This window comes from Camelus bactrianus, chromosome 5 (assembly GCF_048773025.1).
Source record: "Camelus bactrianus isolate YW-2024 breed Bactrian camel chromosome 5, ASM4877302v1, whole genome shotgun sequence".
Classification (NCBI taxonomy): domain Eukaryota; kingdom Metazoa; phylum Chordata; class Mammalia; order Artiodactyla; family Camelidae; genus Camelus; species Camelus bactrianus.
This window is the reverse complement of record NC_133543.1, coordinates 49,477,484-49,492,659: the sequence shown is the minus strand read 5'-3', so window position 1 is coordinate 49,492,659 and position 15,176 is coordinate 49,477,484.

Genomic DNA, 15,176 nt, shown 5'->3' with positions numbered 1-15,176 from the left:
GATTGGTTACACAACAATGTGAATGCACTTAACACTACTGAACTATATACTTGAAAAATGGCTAAGATGGTGAATTTTATGTTGTGTGTATTATACCACAATTAAAAATAAAATTAAAATTTGATTATACAGAGGTAATGTGTATAACAATTATATAAAGGACAGGAGGAAGTGAAGTGAAATATATTGCTATAAAGTTCGTATACTACATATAATGTGCTATAACTATTTGAAAGCAAAGTGTGATAAATTGGATATATTTTATAAGCCCTAGAGCAACCACTATAAAATGAAACAGGAATAGCAAGTGTGGAATTAAAATGGAATATTTTAAAAAATCAAATAACCTTTTAAAAAAAGGCAAAGAAAAAGAAAAAAACAACAACAAAGAGCAAATAGGAAAAATTGAAAGCAATAGGTGATTGTAGATTTAAATCTAGCCATATTGATAATTACACTAAAGGTAAATTGTCTAAATAGTCTATTTAAAAGGTAAAGAGTCAGACTGAATTTAAAAAGTAAGGCCTGCTATATATCATCTACAATAAGCCCATATGAAATATTGATACAGAGATTAAAAGGGGAATGATAGAAAAATATAAACTTAGAAAATACAAATAAAAAGCTAAATTATCCACACTAGTATCAGACAAAATCAATTTTAAAACAAGAAATATTGCTAGGAGTGAAGTGAGACATTTCATCTAAAAAAGTGTCAATTTGTAAAGACATAATAATTTTAAAAAAGTATAAGCATAATAACAGAGCTTCCAAATACATGAAGCAAAAACTGATAAAATTGAAAGAAACAACAGATAAATTATACCACACATACATATCCTACAATTATAGTTGGGAATTCCAACCCTCTTCTTTCTATAACTGATAGAGTGAGTACAAAGAAAATCAGTAAGGATACAAAAGACTTGGATAACAAACAATGCCAACCAACTTTACCAAATTGGTATTTACAGTGCCCATAATCCCAAATTGGAAGAATTCCACATTCTTTTCAAGTGCATATGCAACATTCTCCCAGATAGACCATATTATGAACCATTAATCAAGTCTCACTAGTTCTTCAAGGTTTCTTTCCATGTGGTGTTCTCTTATCATTTGATACCATAGCCTGAGCTCCACAGGAGGCAGCAGGATGCTAAATAAAAGTTTCCCATGTGGATATACCTCATTTGGTAAGCTGTTGTAGAGCCTCTGTTAATATTATGCTTGCTGATGTCTCAAGATCAGATTCAGTTTTAGAGGGGGTGGGACACAAGGTGTGTATCTTGGAGATGCTTATCATTAGGGGTCTCCACTACAAGAGTCTGCCACACACTGGGAGCCTTGTCTAAGTAGGTGGTTCTCTTTGATCAGACTGCCACAGCTGCCTGCTGCTTGTTATATACAGATTTTGTGTAGGTGGGAATGGAGATATTTCCCTGAAAATTTCCCCCAAAGTTAATTCTGCTAATTCTACTTGTTCTCTCTTAGATTCTAGTTTTCCTGGAATAAACGTTTCCTTTGCAGAGACATTTTCCAAACTTCTTTTGAACACAATTTTCTCTACAAATCAATCTAATCTTGCTTATATCTAAATCTAATGATCTCAATGATCTCTATTAAATTTTAAATTTACATTTATTTTTCCTTTTTGTGATAGATTAATTGTTCCTCCCCCACCCCATTTTTTCCCCAAATATCTTTTCTACCCTTTTTTTCTGGAATGTATGGTTGAAAGTAAAGTAGGCACATAGGCTCTGTTCATCATAATATTCTGCAGTGACGAGATAAATGACTCTAGTTGGTTCCATCTCTGAATACATTCTATTACAACTGCCAGCTTCCCCATTCTGAACATATCCATAAGTCAGACCTCCCAGGATTCACACTTTTCTCTCTTTCTCTTATTGACTCCAGAGGCTCTTTCATGTGACTTGCTTTGGTCAGTGGGGTATTAGCAAACATATTCAAGCCGAGGCATATATATGTTTTCACACTGGGAGTTATCCTCTTGAAATGTACCTTCATGGAACTGAATGGTCATCCTATAAGGTAGTCCAGGCTATTCTTCTGGAGAGAGGTCCTTGGGGGTGGAGCCTCACGTACTGAGAGAAAGTACATATCAAGGAGAATTGAGGCATTCCAGCCAGACTCCCCAATGAATGCAGCTACTTGAGTGACCCCAGTCAAAACCATGTGGATCAAAAGATCTGACCACTCAACCCCAGAATCACAAGAAATAAAAATCACTGTTTTAAGACATTATCTTGGGGTGTTTTGTTGTGCCACAATAAATAACTAAATCAGGCACAAAGGAAAGCCTTGTCCCCAGACAAATTAGACTACTCACATTTCCCATAAATGTGTTCTCATTTTTCTCCTCCTCTATGGTTTGCTTATGTTTTTCCTTCCTTCTAGAATGTGTATGCCTCTCTGCCTACTGAAATCCTCAATATCCTTCAAGATGTTGAGATATGAAGTATTGAGCAGAGTGATAAAGGTATCCTGTATTTCTAATATGTTTTGGCTTATCTTTCTTTACTTCTCACCAAGCAGAAAATCCCCCAGGATTTATAGTTGTCTCTATTTTCATTAACCAGGTGGAACTACAACACTGTGTCATTCATTATTTTAAACCCAAGTGATTGTAAACTGTCGACATGCCAAGAAAACTGCTATTGTAGATGATTGAAACTGTTTCAGGAGTTCATTTTCTCTTTCAGCTATCTGACTCTTGCAATAAGTGGAAAATGGACCCAATGATAATAATTACAATAATCACTTTTGAATGCTTGTTGCACACTGTTAAGACTTTACATGCATAATCCAGGTGTCTCAGACCTCAGCATTCTATGCTTACCAAAGAAGGTCCTCATTTAGAAGCTACCATGCTACTCTCCTCCTGTTCTGGCTCCACTGATTTAAGTCTCTGATCACAAATCCACTTGGTGAAATCTCACAGTGTCATTTCCCATCATGAGAATTCCAGTCTACACTAGGAGTGTGGTCTCCCTATGTTTGGTAGCTTGGGACTACTTGGTTTGGGATGTAAGAGCATGGGTGGGAAAGTAGCTTCCTACCCAATTCTTTCCTAATTGTCATCTGGGTCTTGAAACAGGTCAGCTTGTATAGTCTCATAGATGATAAAAGTGATAATAATAATAATAATAGATATTTATTAATCATTGGCCAAGCACTTTACTTTTTAGCCATAGTTCCATTTAATACATCCAACACCTGTATGAAATGTACTATTATCATCACCATTTCACAGATGGGAATGCAGGCTGAAGTTAAACTGTCCAAGATTAAACAAGTTTCCAAGAAAAGGTATCTGTTTTCATCTGTCACTCCTCTAATCATAGGAGCACAAATCTAGTTCAAGGAGCCTGATGAGTGTTGTGTCCCATTTCATTTGTCTACCCAGGTCTGATTGCCACCAGGCACTATGAACCCATCCCCAACTCCACCGCCTCGATTTTTCAGCCAATGCTCCTCCCTTATAAGAGGATGATAACAGATATGGAGGGAAGGAAGATACAAGGAGCTGCCTGCATTAACACATGTACCCAACTCAGTCAGCCGGAAACAGCCCATTACACCTGCATTATCTTGCTATTCTAAACAAGAAATCAAATATATGATTGTTAGTCTTGATTGTATTTTATAGCTGAGGAAACTAATGCTCAGCACTGTTAAGCAATCTGCCCACACTCACAAAGGGATCAGGTGATTATGAGCAGAATCATTAGGAGTGCAGACTGAGCTCGTAATGAGTCTGTTATAATATCTCCTGGAGAAGGCTTTAGGAAAGTGAGAAAACAGAACTCACATAAACTGGGAATTTATAATACTGATTTAGCAGGAAACTTTATATTTCTTGCTATCAATTTGAACAAAGGGACTTCCAATAACTAGAGAGATGGGTTGAGACTTTCAATATAGAAAGAGATAATATGCAGAAATGAACAAGTAACCGCTTAAATCAATCAGATTTATACCCCTAAAAAAAAGTAATTTCACATTTATGTTCTAACATTGATTTTATGGCTTCAGGTTTCTAGCAGGAAATGAGAGGAATGCCCTGTCTTATTTTCCCCCAGCGACTTAGAGGCCCATATCAGGAACAAACTGCATGGACTCAATTTCCTCAGTAAATGCCACTCTAGCTGTTGCTTACTTTTCCTATTAAAAAATTTCTAATATAGGTAGGGTTTGTGCTGTCTCTAAGGAGAACTGGCTTAATTTTTATTATATACTTATTAAGGAACATCTTAACTTTTCAAAATGAAAATTAGTCAGGAAGGAAATGCATTAAGATGAAATAGAGGTACTTATTGAACCTAATATATTTATGAAGAAAAGCCTGTGGTATACCACACAATTATGATATTAAGTCCTACTTAAAATGGCAAATGTTGGATGTGTTAATGCATCTCATATAAAATTGAATTCCTAGAGCATATAGTCCAAGATAGTGGATAAAACTATTCTGTGCCCTTAACAATGCATAAATAAAGAGGAAGAGATGGTAACAACCTGAGATCAGGTTGTAGATTTTAGACTATATCAATCAACCATTTAAAAAAATTATTAAAAGCATTCCTTCCCCCACTGTATTTTCTTTAATATACTAGGCTAGTATTGTAAATCTATTCATTTATTTGGGTTTCTTGATATTAGGTAAAATAAGCATATTCAGAGATGAGGCTACATCATCATTTCATATTTTTGGGCAAGAGGGATGCAATAGACTGAATGTTTGTGTCCCTCTCAAAATTCCTATGTTGAAATCCTAACCCCTAGTGTCGAAGTATTAAGAGGTGGGGACTTTGGGAGGTGGTAGGTCATGAAATTTGAGCCTGATCGAATGGGATTAATGCCTTTATAGAGCTTTCTTGCCTTGAGAGCTTTCTTGCCTTGCATGGTTGAAAAAGGAAAGAATTTTCAAGGTTTTATACAACACTAAGGTACAATAAAAATAACATTAAGTAGAAAGTATATGAAGCTTAAATGGTGTACTGATTCCACTATAACTAGTTTACCTTCAGGACTGCAGATGTAGAGCAAGTCCAGCTGGGCTTAGACATCAGAAGAAGCCTACAACTAGTTCAGATAAAAAAACTGTGATCCACAGAACTGGGAGCTCAAAAAATAATTGTGGTTTTAAGAACTAAGTTTTGGAGTGGGTTTTTTTGTGTTTTTTATGTAACAAATCTAACTAATGTGTCATAGTTCAAAGCAATCTAATTTGAAGGTAAGTGCAAATATTAGTATCATATTCAGAGTTCTATGAACACATGGATGGGAAAGAAAGCAAGAAAGAAAGAGGGGCAGAGATAGAGAAAGGGCGATAAAATTTTTTCACTGGGCTCTAGAAAATCACATACACCATCACGTAAACATTACATTCACATGACAATAAAAGTTAATTCACGTATGGTAAATACTTCAATGCAAGGATAAAATCTGACCCTGATCCCTTTTGACCTCAGAACACATGTTAATCACTAGTGAGTTGATTTTATCATCTAATAACTGATTTTGCTAAAGCATTAAGCAAAGATGTTAAGTGCCTTCAATTAAAGAGCAGATCATTAACAATCAGAAACAGCAAAGCAAAAAATCTATTGTAGTTGGTGTAAAAAAATCAACTCTGTTGAAAAATAGAGGTGAAGTAAGAACAGTTCTCTGGGTATTATGCATTTTTTAGTTGAAATCATGATAAAAATTATGCCAGTAAATTTTTGAAGGAAGTCATGCAAAATATTATGCTGGCCATCTGGCCAAATATTAAGCGGTCATAACATTACTGAATTTTAGTCTGTCAAATTTAATTGTGAAAACTACTGTAACTATATTTTCAATACGTTTAGGAAAACTTAAGGGCAAAATAAGGCAATTCTCGCACCATAATATAGAACATTTCCCTGAAATATGATTTCAGGAAACTATTAAAAAGTCACAATCTTTCGTATCTCTTCATCCAGCTTACTACTTATCAATAACATTTGACTCTCCACAGTTATTATTATCCTAAACATGTCTTGAGCAATGTGCTTTTGTTTACTATTTTGAGAACTAAGATAAATGTAAGATGCCAAAAGTCAGTAATTGGAAGTTTCAAATTAAATGTTTGATGATCCTATTACCATACAGAATTACTTAGAGTAAAACATGATAAATTATCAAAATTTGTTATCAAATACCACTATGAATGAAAAAGAAAGTGGGTACAAAACTTTTTTTTTCATTCCATATTGCATATAACAATAATTGGATTTATATCCAAGGACAGAATTTAGCACTTGGTTTTTTAATACAAAGAAGGCATCATCCCACTTTTTATTAGATATTCAAGTCATAGTTGACCCTTGCAAGATGCTTACATAGAGAGATTTATAAGACAATCTATTAGCCCTGTCCTCAGGGCTTAGAATTTTAAAGGGTTGGCTTTTTAAAAAACATGTTAATAAGGAAAGACTCAAACATTAAATGGTAGATTGAAACACAACTGAATATCTTACTTCGTTAAATGAAGAAAAATTAAGTTTATATCAAATACTATATATATACACACATACACACACAAACATAAATAAACCAACATGTAAACACAGGCATGAAAATAAATAACCACCACCGTTTTTAATCTTTCAATATGCCTATATCACATTGGAGACATGGATTCTCTTAGGTATATCTATAGATTAGGAATCATGCTTTGGAAAATGTATAGGAAATAAAACAAAGAATTCATGTATTTGCATGAAAAATTAGTGGTAATATAAACACAGTAAAGACTGATGAAGGCAGGATATAGATGACTGGATGAGGGAGAATGCTGTAAGAGTAGAAACATCACGGGCAGCATTTTTCTGAGCTATTCATTAACTATCCTACTTGGCCTAGGTATTCCACACAGGATTTCAGTGTTTAACTCTAAGGGCCAATGCATGACCAAGAGAAAGCTTGGTCTAATTTTTGGACACCTAGACTGACGTGTAATTTACTAAGCTAGCTTAAAAGGAGAAATTTTAGATCAGGTCTTTTAATAAGATTAGCTCCACTCAATACTTTACTTCTGGTAATTAGGTTATTTCCATGTCAGAGTAAAAATAGTGATTTTATCTTTCTGGCCTAACAAGACAATAACTGTAATGTTTCCATTATCATTTATTTAAGAATGGCTTTTGGATCAAAGTGTTTATTCTGCTCTATAGTGGTGTATGTACTTCTTCTGTGCATGTCCCAATTTCTTCTAATTTCCTGTCTGGCCCTACTATACATAAATAAATAAATCATGATTTTTATAAACAAAAAGGTACTATTATGTAGACTCAAGGTAGAAAATCAGGTATTTTATAACAAATGTGATCTTGTAGAATGAAGGCTTCAAGTTAATCCTTTTGTATTTTTGGATAGAATCAGATGTTGAATAAACCACTTATGTAACACAGTGAACTAGTGGTATAAAAGCTATCTTCATTCCTATCTCATCATGTATACCACACTACTGGCGCAAGGGCAATGCACTAAATAAAATGAAACATCAGAAACTAGCGGATTTCAATCTGATTAAACAGAATTTAAGTACTCTCTTTCCCTTGTTTAAAAATTGCCCATATACATTTGTGTATAATAGTAACATTTAACATAAAAACTCTAAATATTAGTAATTTTGTTGTAAAGCATAAGTCACAGCCACTTTGGGATTTAACTTTCTTATTTATATAAAAGAAAAATAAGAACATTTACTCTCCAAGGCTTTTTTTGAGGATGAACCCTGTTACCACTGGACTCTATATAATTTTTTCCCTACTAGAAAGCAGTATCCTTGAGGGTAGGGTTTGTCTTGCTTATCTTTTTTTCTGAAGTGATTTTATAGCCTTAGATTATAGTAGTAGTCATTCTAGTTTTCATTTCTTAGCAATAATATAACAGCCCCCAAATTTTCATCTTAAAAAGAATCAAATTGATGTCGTCACTTCAGAGCAAAAAGCTGCAATAGAAACTTGTCAAGAAATGGCTTCTAACCTGATTGTTCAGTTTCATATCTAATGTCACCATTTGCTTACTAAAGGCAAGTTCACAGTTAGAAAAACACTGTATAATTTACTTTATGATTCTGATGGTCATTACTGAAAATTTATTTAAAGATGGTTGCCAAAGTTTCTTAAGTAGAACATCTTTATGTGTATTTTTAAAAAATATTTTGCTATAAAACACTTTGACCGACCAGGTAAATACGGATAATAATATAACATACCTATCTAATCTCTGGTTCAATTCTCTCAGCTTCCCAATCTTTTCTCCTTACTGACAAGATAGGAGCAATCCCAGGACTTCTCTTCCCTTGGCTGCTCTCTTTAGCACTCCCTGCTTGGTCCCATCAGGTCCTGTGTTTATCTCCCATTCCAAAACCTCTATGCCAAAATATAATTAGACTTACATCATTTTGTCTCCTAGACACTTCCCAGGTGCACAATTCACTGTTCATACTCTGGGTTGACCTGTCAGTTTGGTTTCACTTAGAAAATAAAAAACGATAAACAAGGGGGCTAACTGCTTTTAAATTGCTTAAAATTCTCAAGTGTGTACTAATTAGAGTCCCTGAGTTCACAGAGTTCATATAACCATCATGTAAATCTGTGATAACAAAATAGCCAGGAGACACTTGTAGATTTAAGTTGAATCACTGCTGGAACCCCACCTACATCATTGGAGTGTGCTTGGCCACATGTAACAGCTGAACGGTAGTTTCTACTTCAAGACAACAGTCTAGGTTTGTAGCAGTTCCCCCATCACTAGTCACATTGGGAACTATGAGAAAGCAAAATACAAGCAAATTAACAACTGGCTTTCAAAGTGAAAAGTGTACTGTTCTGCACAGATGCAGTTAAATTTCCAAGTACTGAAGAGGAAGTAAAGGTCATATAACCATAATGTGTGGCAGCTTGGCCAGCATCCAAACTCATTCCTGAGATAGATTTTTTTTCCCAAATCAAAGCCAAAGGGAAGGTGAAATCTTAAATCCTTCATCTTGTAAATAGTAGCCATAGCGGAAACAAAATGAAAACTAACTATGTTCATCAGGAGCTCCCAGCACGAAACTCTCTATCATACAGTTTCCATTACTTTTACTTTATCTCACACTATAATTTTTCATTTGTCTTCTAATTCTGGTTCTCTCTTCCTTTAAAATGAATTGATACTTTGAAAAGAATTAATGCTTCCAAAAAATGTCCAGCACAAATACCAGGTAAGAAGGCAAGAAAGCTAATTCAAATATCCTAGTTTCCTGTGTTGTGAATATGTAAAGGTTATTTCTGTGCTAAGTATCTTCAATAGATGGACTCAGAGGTTATAAATTTAGCATTCATGAAAAGGTTATAATAGATTGTGAACTGAGGAAAGAGTAAATTAAATTGTACATTTCTTAATTATATGCTTAAGTATGAACTTTCTAGAATAGGCTTTGTATCTTTATTTGTGTCTTTGATACACCAATCAGTATCCATAAAGATTATAATTCATAAAATAATCATTAAAATCCATGAATAAGGGATGTAATCACTATCCTTCATATTGAGATTAAGTGTTTGACCCCAAAGTTCTATTCAGAGCAATCTTAGTTTTGGAAATTTTATCTTCATATTGAAATACAATATAATCATTAGTGAGAAAAATCCCCTTCTTGCTTTTCTCTCATTTTCCACTGTACAAGTAATAGACCTAGAATAATATATACAAACATCTGTTTAATTTTTAAATATAGAGTCCTTACTGTATTTATGCTAATATACCAAAATGTGACCTCAGTGGTTTATAGATAATTATTACAGCATGAGCCTCATGAGTCTAAATGTTAACTTTGACTAGTCTTGTTATAAAACCCAGAAGATTAACGAAACAATAAGGCTTTGAGAATTCTGTAAGTAGTTGTATGCAGGCACAGAATAAATCAATGTGGGACCACTTAAATAATTATTTGAGTCAAATCCCTAAAAAGCAAAACAAAACAAAAAAATACTGATATGTACAAATTTCTGTTTATAATGAGATCAAAATAGCTAAACACACCAACTTATTTTCCTAACAAAACTTATTTTCAGTGTAAAAAATTAAATCCTTGAGTCACTTTTATGTAATACTCCCCCCCCAAATTCACTGTATTATTTGATTTTATCTTTACAAAAATTCAATTTGGAAGATACACACATATTCATATCCATATACACTCTATAGTAGAGGGGTTTATCACAAAATACTGATAGTTCTAAAGAGTTGCAATGAATTTAACTTTAGCAAAGCACAACCTTTACATGAAAAATACATTTGTCTCATTGGTTCTACTTTGTGTATAAAGCCCTTTAATTTTCCTTTATTCATTCATTCATTTAATTGATTATTCACTCATATATTTAACAGTGTTTGCTGTATGCCAGACTACGAAAACACACATTAAAAAGATGTAGAAACTATGAATGCAGGCTTGAGAGAAAACAAGGTCAAGAAAACATATAATTATGGGGTCATTATTAAATAAAGGTTTAAATAAAGATACAAATACAAATAAGACACATAAAAAGATACAATGTCAAGAATAAATTTTAGAGAGAAAAAATCAATTCTGTCTAGAGGGAATTAAGGATGACTTCTGATTTTTATAATTGAATGGTTATGGAAAGAGGATTCCAAAAAGAGCAGTATGACAGAATTCAGGGAAAAAACATGGTATGGGGAGAATGTGAGGAAGGGGAGGAGTAGAAATGGTGAAAGTCAAGTTTGCTGGACTACGGCAGACTTGGATGGGCCTCGTACAATGTCACACTGAGTATCTGTGCTTTGTCCTGAAGGTGATGGGAGCTATAAAAAAAACTATAAACAGTTGTGTTATATTCTAATTTATATGCTTGCATATCTGCTGATTTTAAATTGTAACAAACATATTAGAGGACAATTTGACACTACATATTCAGTTTGAAGAGTCTCATAACTTGTAACCAATTTCACAGACAGGTGAATATATGCTAAAAACTCTCATATACTTGAGAACAAAAAAGGACATACATAAATGTTAACTATAGCATCCTTTGTATTAGTAACAATGAAAACAATCTAAATATTTATCAGTAAGTGAATGTTAAAGTGTGTTATGTTCTATGAAATGGATTGTGATGTATAGCAGTCAAACTAAAAGGAGATAATCACGATCATCACAATACATTTTTAAAAAACATTTTGTAATATTAAAAACCTATTACTATTTAAAAAATTCAACAAACTCTGAACAGAAAGGAATTTTCTAATTAATGAAGAAACTCAATACCTAATGAAGAATATTAAATGAAGTCCCTGTAAGACTGTAATAGAGAATAACCTTTGTTTTGTTGGAAGTTTACAGGGATACCATGACCTGGCCTACGGGGATGGCTGCAAGAACAAAGAATGCCTGCAGCAAGAAGTTTGCAACAACCAACCACACCCCCTCCCTTGTTTTTTGTATAAAAAGAGCCTATATTCTGACTAGAGCAGAATGGTTCTCCAAGACATTAGTCGGCCATCCTCTGGGTCTGCTGGCTTTCTGAATAAAGTCGCTATTCCTTGTCCCAACACCTTGTATCCCGATTTACTGGCCTGTCGTGTGGCGAGCAGAACAAGTTTGGACTCGGCAATAAGACTAGGAAAAAAATAAGGACATCCACTGACTCAATTTAACATAGTAATAGAGATTTAAATAAGTGCTCTTATAAGGAAAGACAAATAAATCAGAAGGATAAAAATTATAAAGGTAATGAAAAACTCATTTGCTGATAATTTATTTATCTACCTAAAATCACCAATGGAATTAACAAACTAATAAATAAGTTAATGAGTTAAACAAAGTTTCAATGTACAAAAGTCAGGAACATTTCTTTACACCAGCTAATTGGTTATAAGCAATAAGAAAATATCTAATAAAAAGATATTCATGATATAAAGAAAAACATATAAAGCATTTAGTTATTCACTTCACCAAGATCATGTTACACAAGACCTCTGTGGGAAAAATTTTAAACTACTAATTAAAGGATGAGAATACAATCTTAACGAATAGAGAAACATGCTTAGCTCTGGAACACTACAGATGTCAGTTCTTTCCCAAATGATCTATAAATTCAGAGCACTCCAAATAGAAATTTTAGATATGATTTTGGAGCCTATAAAATTATTCAGAAATATGGAGGATTAAAAGTTTATATATATAAAATAATTCTCTTAATAAATAGTGATCTGTCTTATTAGACATTAGTATTTATTACAAAACAGAGCTGACAGTGGTAAACAGCGGTATAGCTGCTCCACTTATTTATGGCTAAAGACCTGATTTGCCAGGCATTTACATACAGGTTCATGGCCATGCCAAGGCAGTTTTGAATTCTTGTGACTATGATTACTCCTGTAAAGTCCAGTAATGAAGGCAGTGGAATAGGATGAATTTGGAAGGGTAAATAAGTATAAACTTAAAAAAAAACCATGGCTCGAAGTGTTCTTTCGCCTAAGTTTTTAAGGTTAATTTAGATTTCCTATCCCTAGGTAACCAAACCAAATCCATCTTAATATAATTTTAGCATAATGATAGATTCAGAACTGCAAAATTGTTTAATTTTCTAATTTTCCATTCTTATATATTTTTTCTTGCCTAAGATTCTGGCTAGAACCCCTAGCACAACAGTGTAGTGATAACTATCATTCTTATCTCAGTCCTGATCTCAAGAAAAGGCTTCAAATATTTCACCATTTAGTGTGATGTTTGCTATGGGTTTTAGGTAAATACTCATGATTAGTTTATGCAATTTGGTCATTTAATCTTGTTAAGACTTTTTATCATAAATGGGGTTTGACTTTTTTTATCTTACAATTTATCTTTTTATCTTACTAATCTAGTCAACTACACTGATTAATATTTGAATGCTAAACCACCATTTAATTCCTAGAGTAAGCCTTTGTTCATGAACTATTTATTGTTTTTAACTTTTTTTTTAAAGAATACATGTATTTTAATTCCACAAGTGACTATTTTTATTGACTTAAACATTCCATATTCTTTTTGTTTCCTCTTAAACATGGAACTTTTTCTTTGCATTCTCATGTTTATGTCTACAATAGTTTTATTTTTCTTCCTCAATAATTTCTCTTGGTATCATTTTGGGGTTTGACTCATGGTGACAAATTCTTAGAGTTTTGTGGGTAAGGAAGTGTGTCTAGAGATAGTTTTAATTTGCTTTTATTATTGAATAATATTTTCCCTGTATATTCAATTCTAGAGTAGCAATTATTTCCTTTCAGCACATTAAAGATACCATTCATTGCTGTTTTCCATTGTTCTACTGGGGGTCCAGCAAAGGACCTAATGAGGATACTTTGTAATTAATCTTTTATTTTTCTAGCTTAATTTAAAACTTTGCCTTTGTTTTTTAAGTAGTTTTACTGTAGTATTCCTAGGTATTTTTTTTTATTACTACCATTTGAATTTCCAGAATTTCTTGAATCTGCTATCATCATAATTTCATATATTACTATTCCTCTACTTATAAGAATATTCTACCTTAACATTTGTGTGTTTGTGTGTGTATGTGTGTGTGTTCTAAGAGAAAAAATTAATGGGCTATATTAAAACATTGACTATAGGATTTTAGAGCTGCTTTGAAAAGTTCTTCAAACATTGCAGACTACTGAAGTGGTCATAAATACATTAGATGTGATAAGTTATTAATATTTTATTTTTATCCTATATTTTGGGTCTTTGTTTTTGTAGGGATAATAACATTTAAAAATTAAAAGGCAATAATATGATGATATACAGAAAGTAAATCTAAAAATAATTAAGAAACTTGACACTTGTTTTATAGATTTATTCACATAATTAATTAACTCATTTTTATAATGGCAATTTTTTAAAAGAAAAATTCCAAAGGAATTTAAGAAACCACCCATTAAAAAAGGGGAAATTAAGCCTGAATGTAGTATTACAAAAGTAAGAGCTTTAATAAAGTTCAACATTACTAATAATAAAATTTTAAAATTTTTGTTGTTTGTTTTTTTGGGGGGCGGGTAATTAGGTTTATTTATTTATTTTTTTAATGGAGGTACTGGGGATTGAACCCAGGACCTCATGTATGCTAGGCATGTGCTCTACCACTGAGCTATATACCCTTCCCCAACTAATAATAAATTTTTCAAGCACAGCAATATAATTAAAATAATATCATCACTTAGAAGCAGAGATATCAGAATATAGTAAGTAAATAGTTCTATCATCACAAAACTTTTTATGCAAAAATTATGAAAGTTATTGACAAAAAACTACACTTCAAATAGAGCAATAAAGTATAACATTCAACTTTTTTACGACACCGTTTATTCAAACAAAGTTGCATAAGTAATGACGTTAAACCACATCTGAAACTATACCTTCTCTAGAATGATGGGTGCCAAAATGATCACATAAAGGAGTCATGCAGGAAGTTTCAAAAGTATGCAGTTTAGACCTCATCACAGACAATTAAAAACAGTAATTCTCCCAAGTGATTCTAACATGCTGCCACGAGTAAGAACCAGGGGTCTGGAAGAATTAAAGGGTGACCTGTAGGCCCATTCATTTGGACCCCTGCTGTCAACTGAAGAATATAAGAAATAGATTTTGAAGACCACTGGAATAACAGACTGTTTCTAACTGACGATTAATAAATAAATTATATTTTGAAATAAGTAAGATTTTAGTAAAAAGCAAGTTCAGGGATAAAAATAGTAATTGTGACAGTCCTTTGAGCAGAGGAGGGTGTGATCACATTAAATATATCAGGCAGTGATAAAACAAATAATTATGAAACAGGAAAGGAAGCCACCTGTTATTGAAAAGAAATTCCATAACTTGAGGCAGTTAGAGATTAAAAAAAAATCAGCCAGTGAATTGACGATTTGTATTGTTTGGTATGAGACACTTGGAGCTATAAATTTCAGAGTGGGCTTGATTCCTACTCTCAAGAAACCAATAAAAAAGAAATTTCCAGTTAGAACACATACACACAACTTACATAATACATGGCACTGTATATTTCATACGATGTCATATATATAATATTCTCTGCACACATACATATAAACACACAAATTCATTTTTAAAAGATTAA